We start from the raw sequence: 8808 nt of genomic DNA on the forward strand, positions 1-8808 counted from the left end.
CTCCATTCACTTTATATGGAGAGTTTTCTGACCTTGTGTTAGTCTGAGGAGATTTGCAAAAATTCTATAAATCCCACAACAATGATGGTGACATTTTCTGAAAGCCAGCAAAAATACCTACGTTTTGATGTATAATTTGTGGAAGTTGAGTGAAAATTGAGCAAGTAGCAGGAAGTTGTTCGGACATGAAGTGAAAATTGCAAAACCTTCAGTGGCACACTGGAAGCCAAGAGCATAGCAACCATAACAACACATGTATTTTGTGAAAAATCACAATTTTGCAACTCAAAACTTTAAGAGGCATAAAAGTAAAACAGTAAAAGATTTGAAAAAGCTGAATCATACCTGAATAGCCCAATAATTTGTGAACATTTTAAAGTTTGAATGGTTGTTCTAGGTGAAAATATGAGGAAGTAGTTAAGTTTCAAAAACAAGCAAATTTTAGCAGAATTGCTGAAGTTTCCCATTCATTTCAATGGGACAAATTAAAGGAAAAAAGTGGAATATTTTAAAAAGTATAATAGTTAAAAATAGCAAAAATCATAGCAGGAATTAGCAAAAATAGCTGAATAGTTTAAAATTTGAACGGTGAAAATCGGCTGAAAATTGTGGAAGTAGTTTAACGGCGAAAAGTGTACGGAAACACCCGGAATAATAATAATAAAGAATAAAGAGAAACAGGAACTCAATAGTGTGGATGCTTAAAGCATCCACACAACTAGAAAAATTTGCATTTCCTGCGAAAATGCAGTGTGGATGCTTAAAGCTGAAGCTGTATGCAAAAACTAGCTGAAAAAGCTGAAAAGTTGCAGAAATTGTAAAAACTTTGCAGAAGCAAAAGAAGTTTGCTAAAATGGAATAACTTAGCAGAACTGCAATATCTTAGAGGAAACATAATACTTGGCAGAAATACAATAGCATAGCAGAATTTAGCAGAAATATTGTAACTTACCAGAAACATGATAACTTCTCAAAAATACAAGAATTTAGGAGAAATAGTATAAGATAACAGAAAGAATATATTTAGCCAAAAATACTTAAACATTACAGAAACACTATGATTTAGAAAAATAGTACAAAAGAGCAGAAATATTGTGATTTACCAGAGACACTGTGATGAACTATGAATATTGTAATTTTAAATTAAGACTATGTTTTAGCACAAATATTATAATTTGGCAGAAATACTATAATTTAGCAGAAATACTATATTAAACACAAACCCTATAAAAAGCAGAAATACTGTACTATGATTTGGTAGAAAAAACTATAATTAATCAGAAATACTATATTTGGCAGAAATACGGTATTTGGCACAAATCTTATAAAATAGCAGAAATAGTATGATTTAGCACAATAGTAATAACTTAAACAGAAAAATTGGAAAAGCAAAAATGGACAGCTGAAAAAATGATGAACATGCTGAAGGTCCCTCAACTATACTTGTTAAATGAAAAAAATCAGCAAAAAAATCTATAACAGCCACACAATCACAAATATGTACACATGAGGAAACACACATGCACAGAGAGACACACACACAAGATCCAATTCAGTCAACCAGTCTAAATATATTGAATTTGAATCTTAGAATGAGATCATCCCATTAAAAGCCTTGCTCTCTCTCTCTCTCTCTCTGTCACACACACACACACACACACACACACACACACACACACACACACACACACACACAGGGAGAGAAAAGTGAGTTTCTAGGTCAGCCTGGGAGCTGCTGAATTTGAATCCACCAATCAGAGAGCCTGTGCACTCTTTCCCTCCAAAACAGGTGCATCCTTTTTACACACGCAGCACAGAGAGACACAGGATCATTGCAGTCTATTTCTCATAATGACGACTCCCCTCAAACAAATGACCATAATTTCCTAACCGTAGGAGCTAGAACGGTCATTCTTACACCGTTTTGTTCAGAAGAGATGGGGGAATCTTCAAGTGTTGACAATTTATCATTAAAATATGAATTTTTAGAGATATATGACACGGATGACTTGTTGACTTAGAAGCCACGAATTCCCCAATATGCAAATTTGAATACCTGGAGCCCACATACATGATTGGCTGGCTGGGAAGCTGTGCAGGCCCTGATTTGTGGATTTGAATTCCTCAGCCCTCAGATATGATTGGCTGGCTTAGAAGCCATGAAGTCCCCAATATGCAAATTTGAATGCCTCAGGACACATATATGATTGGCTGGGAAACCGTGCAGGGCCTGATTTGAAAATTTGAATGTCTAAGTCCTCACAGAGGATTGGCTGCCTGGGGACTTGGCAGAAATATATAGAAATAGTATGATTAAGCATAAATACTACATTTAGTAGAAATACTATGTTTTAGCACAAATACTATAAAAAGCAGAAATACTATAATTTAGCAGAAATACTATATTAAGCACAAACCCTATAAAAAGCAAAAATAGTATGATTAAGCATAAATACTACATTTAGTAGAAATACTATGTTTTAGCACAAATACTATAAAAAGCAGAAATACTGTACTATGATTTAGTAGAAAAACTATAATTAATCAGAAATACTATATTTGGCAGAAATACTATATTTTGCACAAATCTTATGAAATAGCAGAAACAGTATGATTTAGCACAATAGTAATAACTTAAACAGAAAAACTGGAAAAGCAAAATGGACAGCTGAAAAAATGCTGAACATGCTGAGGGTCCCTCAAATATACTTGTTAAATGAAAAAAATCAGCAAAAAAATCTATAACAGCCACAAAATCACAAATATGTACACATAAGGAAACACACATGCACAGAGAGATTCAGTCACCCAGTCTAAATATATTAAATTAGAATCTTAGAATGAGATCATCCCATTAAAAGCCTCTCTCTCTCTCTCTCTCTCTCTCTCTCTCTCTCACACACACACACACACACACACACACACACACACACACACACACACAGACAGACACAGAGGGAGAGAGCTGCCACCAATCAGAGTGGCTGTTTACTTTTTCCCGCCAAAACAGGTGCATCCTTTTTACACACGCAGCACAGAGAGGCACAGGATTATTGCAGTCTATTTCTCATAGTGACGACTCCCCTCAAACAAATGACCATAATTTCCTAACCGTAGGGGCTAGAGCGGTCATTCTTACACCGTTTTGTTCAGAAGAGATGGGGGAATCTTCCAGTGTTAACAATTTATCATTAAAATGTGAATTTTTAGAGATATATGACATGGATGACTTGTTGACTTAGAAGCCACGAATTCCCCCAATATGCAAATTTGAATGCCTGAGGCCACATATATGATTGGCTGCCTGGGAAGCCGTGCAGGCCCTGATTTGTGGATTTGAATTCCTCAGCCCTCAGATATGATTGGCTGGCTTAGAAGCCATGAAGGCCCCAATATGCAAATTTGAATGCCTCAGGACACATATATGATTGGCTGGGAAACCGTGCAGGCCCTGATTTGAAAATTTGAATGTCTAAGTCCTCACAGAGGATTGGCTGCCTGGGGACCTGGCAGAAATATATAGAAATACTATGATTAAGCATAAATACTACATTTAGTAGAAATACTATGTTTTAGCACAAATACTATAAAAAGCAGAAATACTATAATTTAGCAGAAATACTATATTAAGCACAAATCCTATAAAAAGCAGAAATACTATATTAAGCACAAATTCTATAAAAAGCAGAAATACTATATTAAGCACAAATTCTATAAAAAGCAGAAATACTATATTAAGCACAAATTCTATAAAAAGCAGAAATACTATATTAAGCACAAATCCTATTAAAAGCAGAAATACTATATTAAGCACAAATCTTATAAAATAGAAGAAAAAGTATGATTTAGCACAATAGTAATAAGTTAAACAGAAAAATTGGAAAAGCAAAATGGACAGCTGAAAAAATGCTGAACATGCTGAGGGTCCCTCAAATATACTTGTTAAATGAAAAAATCAGCAAAAAAATGCACAGGGAGAGAGAAGTAAGTTTCTAGGTCAGCCTGAGAGCTGCTGAATTTGAATCCACCAATCAGAGAGCCTGTGTACTTTTTCCCGCCAAAACAGGTGCATCTTTTTACACACGCAGCAGAGAGAGGCACAGGATTATTGCAGCCTATTTCTCATAGTGAGGACTCCCCTCAAACAAATGACCATAATTTCTAAACCGTAGGGGCTAGAGCGGTCATTCTTACACCGTTTTGTTCAGAAGAGATGGGGGAATCTTCCAGTGTTAACAATTTATCATTAAAATGTGAATTTTTAGAGATATACGACATGGATGACTTGTTGACTTAGAAGCCACGAATTCCCCCAATATGCAAATTTGAATGCCTGAGGCCACATATATGATTGGCTGGCTGGGAAGCCGTGCAGGCCCTGATTTGTGGATTTGAATTCCTCAGCCCTCAGATATGATTGGCTGGCTTAGAAGCCATGAAGGCCCCAATATGCAAATTTGAATGCCTCAGGACACATATATGATTGGCTGGGAAACCGTGCAGGCCCTGATTTGAAAATTTGAATGTCTAAGTCCTCACAGAGGATTGGCTGCCTGGGGACCTGGCAGAAATATATAGAAATACTATGATTAAGCATAAATACTACATTTAGTAGAAATACTATGTTTTAGCACAAATACTATAAAAAGCAGAAATACTATAATTTAGCAGAAATACTATATTAAGCACAAATCCTATAAAAAGCAGAAATAGGATGATTAAGCATAAACACTACATTTAGTAGAACTACTATGTTTGAGCAAAAATCCTATAAAAAGCAGAAATACTATATTAGGCACAAATCCCATAAAAAGCAGAAATAGTATGATTAAGCATAAATACTACATTTAGTAGAAATACTATGTTTTAGCACAAATAGTATAAAAAGCAGAAATATTATAATTTAGCACAAATAGTATAAAAAGCAGAAATACTACATTTAGTAGAAATACTATGTTTTAGCACAAATACTATAAAAAGCAGAAATACTATAATTTAGTAGAAATACTATATTAAGCACAAATCGTATAAAAAGCAGAAATCCTATATTAGGCACAAATCCTATAAAAAGCAGAAATACTATATTAGGCACAAATCCTATAAAAAGCAGAAATACTATATTTAGCAGAATAGTAATAACTTACAAAATTACAAATATGGAGGCATATTGGAACACAAATGCACAGAGGGACACACAAACACAGGCTCTAATCCAGTCAACCAGTCTAACTATATTCAATTTAAATCCTACAATGACATGCTGCCGAATAAGGGCAGGGTCCTCTCTCTCCCACTAAACACACACACACAGACAGACACAGAGGGAGAGAGCTGCCGAATTTAAATCCACCAATCAGAGTGGCTGTTTACGTTTTCCCGCCAAAACAGGTGCATCTTTTTACACACGCAGGACAGAGAGGCACAGGATTATTGCAGCCTATTTCTCATAGTGAGGACTCCCCTCAAACAAATGACCATAATTTCCTAACCGTAGGGGCTAGAGCGGTCATTCTTACACCGTTTTGTTCAGAAGAGATGGGGGAATCTTCCAGTGTTAACAATTTATCATTAAAATATGAATTATTAAAGATATTAGACTTCTAATGCACCATAACTGAGCAGAGCGAAGCAAAAACTGCCTTGACTTGCCCTCAAACAACGCTTTCTAACTCTAAATCTATTTGGAGTATCGATATCATTCTTTCACCGTAAGAGACAGCAGGCTTTGGTGAACAGTCATAGAAATTTTCAGGTCTCTGTGGAAATCCAACAAAAAGTTATGACGAGAGAAAAAAGTGGTTCATTTCCACAGTTTGAAATCTGAAGAAATCTGAGCGAAGGACAAATTTCCTACCCTCAAACAAGTCCAACTCATTTCAGAACGGTAATACGTGAGAAAGAAATTCTTGAATTGTGAGCGTCAGGAGTGTCTGAAGATATACGGGGACAAGCCTCATGTCTTAACTTTGCTTCGTTAAGGAGATATGACGATTCGAATATGCCTCTCATTACAGAAATGTAGCGATGATTTTGAACAAGCTCTCCATTCACTTTATATGGAGAGTTTTCTGACCTTGTGTTAGTCTGAGGAGATTTGCCAAAATTCTATAAATCCCACAACAATGATGGTGACATTTTCTGAAAGCCAGCAAAAATACCTACGTTTTGATGTATAATTTGTGGAAGTTGAGTGAAAATTGAGCAAGTAGCAGGAAGTTGTTCGGACATGAAGTGAAAATTGCAAAACCTTCAGTGGCACACTGGAAGCCAAGAGCATAGCAACCATAACAACACATGTATTTTGTGAAAAATCACAATTTTGCAACTCAAAACTTTAAGAGGCATAAAAGTAAAACAGTAAAACATTTGAAAAAGCTGAATCATACCTGAATAGCCCAATAATTTGTGAACATTTTAAAATTTGAATGGTTGTTCTAGGTGAAAGTATGAGGAAGTAGTTAAGTTTCAAAAACAAGCAAAATTTAGCAGAATTGCAGAAGTTTCCCATTCATTTCAATGGGACAAATTAAAGGAAAAAAGCTTAATATTTTAAAAAGTATAATAGTTAAAAATAGCAAAAATCGTAGCAGGAATTAGCAAAAATAGCAGAATAGTTTAAAATTTGAACGGTGAAAATCGGCTGAAAATTGTGGAAGTAGTTAAACGGCGAAAAGTGTACGGAAGCAACTAGAATAATAATAATAACTAGAAAAATTTGCATTTCCTGCGAAAATGCAGTGTGGATGCTTAAAGCTGAAGCTGTATGCAAAAAGTAGCTGAAAAAGCTGAAAAGTTGCAGAAATTGTAAAAACTTTGCAGAAGCAAAAGAAGTTTGCTAAAATGGAATAACTTAGCAGAACTGCAATATCTTAGAGGAAACATAATACTTGGCAGAAATACAATAGCATAGCAGAATTTAGCAGAAATATTGTAACTTACCAGAAACATGATAACTTCTCAAAAATACAAGAATTTAGGAGAAATAGTATAAGATAACAGAAAGAATATATTTAGCCAAAAATACTTAAACATTACAGAAACACTATGATTTAGAAAAATAGTACAACAGAGCAGAAATATTGTGATTTACCAGAGACACTGTGATGAACTATGAATATTGTAATTTTAAATTGAGACTATGTTTTAGCACAAATATTATAATTTGGCAGAAATACTATAATTTAGCATAAATACTATATTAAGCACAAATCCTATAAAAAGCAGAAATGGTATGATTAAGCACAAATACTACATTTAGTAGAAATACTTTGTTTTAGCACAAATCCCATAAAAAGCAGAAATACTGTACTATGATTTAGTAGAAAAACTATAATTAATCAGAAATACTAAATTTAGCAGAAATACTATATTAAGCACAAATACTATGAAAAGCAGAAATAGTATGATTAAGCATAAATACTACATTTAGCAGAAATACTATATTAAGCACAAATCCTATAAAAGCAGAAATAGTATATTAAGCACAAATCTTATAAAATAGCAGAAATAGTATGATTTAGCACAATAGTAATAAGTTAAACAGAAAAATTGGAAAAGCAAAATGGACAGCTGAAAAAATGCTGAACATGCTGAGGGTCCCTCAAATATACTTGTTAAATGACAAAAATCTGCAAAAAAATTTATTACAGCCACACAATCACAAATATGTACACATGAGGAAACACACATGCACAGAGAGACCCACACACAAGATCCAATTCAGTCAACCAGTCTAAATATATTGAATTTAAATCTTAGAATGAGATCATCCCATTAAAAGCCTTTCTCTCTCTCTCTCTCTCTCTCTCTCTCTCTCTCTCTGTCACACACACACACACACACACACACACACACACACACACACACACACAGGGAGAGAGAAGTAAGTTTCTAGGTCAGCCTGGGAGCTGGTGAATTTGAATCCACCAATCAGAGAGGCTGTGCACTTTTCCCCACCAAAACAGGTGCATCTGTTTACACACGCAGCAGCACAGAGAGGCACAGGATTATTGCAGCCTATTTCTCATAGTGAGGACTCCCCTCAAACAAATGACCATAATTTCCAAACCGTAGGGGCTAGAGCGGTCATTCTTACACCGTTTTGTTCAGAAGAGATGGGGGAATCTTCCAGTGTTTACAATTTATCATTAAAATATGAATTATTAAAGATATTTGACTTGTAATGCACCATAACTGAGTAGAGCGAAGCAAAAACTGCCTTGACTTGCCCTCAAACAACGCTTTCTAACTCGAAATCTTTTTGGAGTATCGATATCATTCTTTCACCGTAAGAGACAGCAGGCTTTGGTGAACAATCATGGAAATTTTCAGGTCTCTGTGGAAATCCAACAAAAAGTTATGACGAGAGAAAAAAGTGGTTCATTTCCATAGTTTGAAATCTAAAGAAATCTGAGCGAAGGACGAATTTCCTACCCTCAAACAAGTCCAACTCATTTCAGAACGGTAATAGGTGAGAAAGAAATTCTTGAATTGTGAGCGTCAGGGGTGTCTGAAGATATTCGGGGACAAGCCTCATGTCTTAACTTTGCTTCGTTAAGGAGATATGACGATTCGAATATGCCTCTCATTACAGAAATCCAGCGGTGATTTTGAACAAGCTCTCCATTCACTTTATATGGAGAGTTTTCTGACCTTGTGTTAGTCTGAGGAGATTTGCAAAAATTCTATAAATCCCACAACAATGATGGTGACATTTTCTGAAAGCCAGCAAAAATACCTACGTTTTGATGTATAATTTGTGGAAGTTGAGTGAAAATTGAGCAAGTAGCAGGAAGTTGTTCGGACATG

At 35.1% G+C, this 8808-nt stretch overlaps 1 protein-coding gene across 1 annotated transcript in view; it reads left to right on the plus strand.

The window, feature by feature from the left end:
* ampd2b (adenosine monophosphate deaminase 2b) overlaps positions 1-8808 on the plus strand; it is a 60045-nt gene that overhangs the window by 12696 nt on the left and 38541 nt on the right. The window lies entirely within an intron of this gene.

Source organism: Mchenga conophoros, linkage group LG20 (genome assembly GCF_057382185.1).
Source record: "Mchenga conophoros isolate Kocher_MC1m ecotype Shallow Benthic linkage group LG20, M_conophoros_male_GT1.1, whole genome shotgun sequence".
In the NCBI taxonomy this organism is placed as follows: domain Eukaryota; kingdom Metazoa; phylum Chordata; class Actinopteri; order Cichliformes; family Cichlidae; genus Mchenga; species Mchenga conophoros.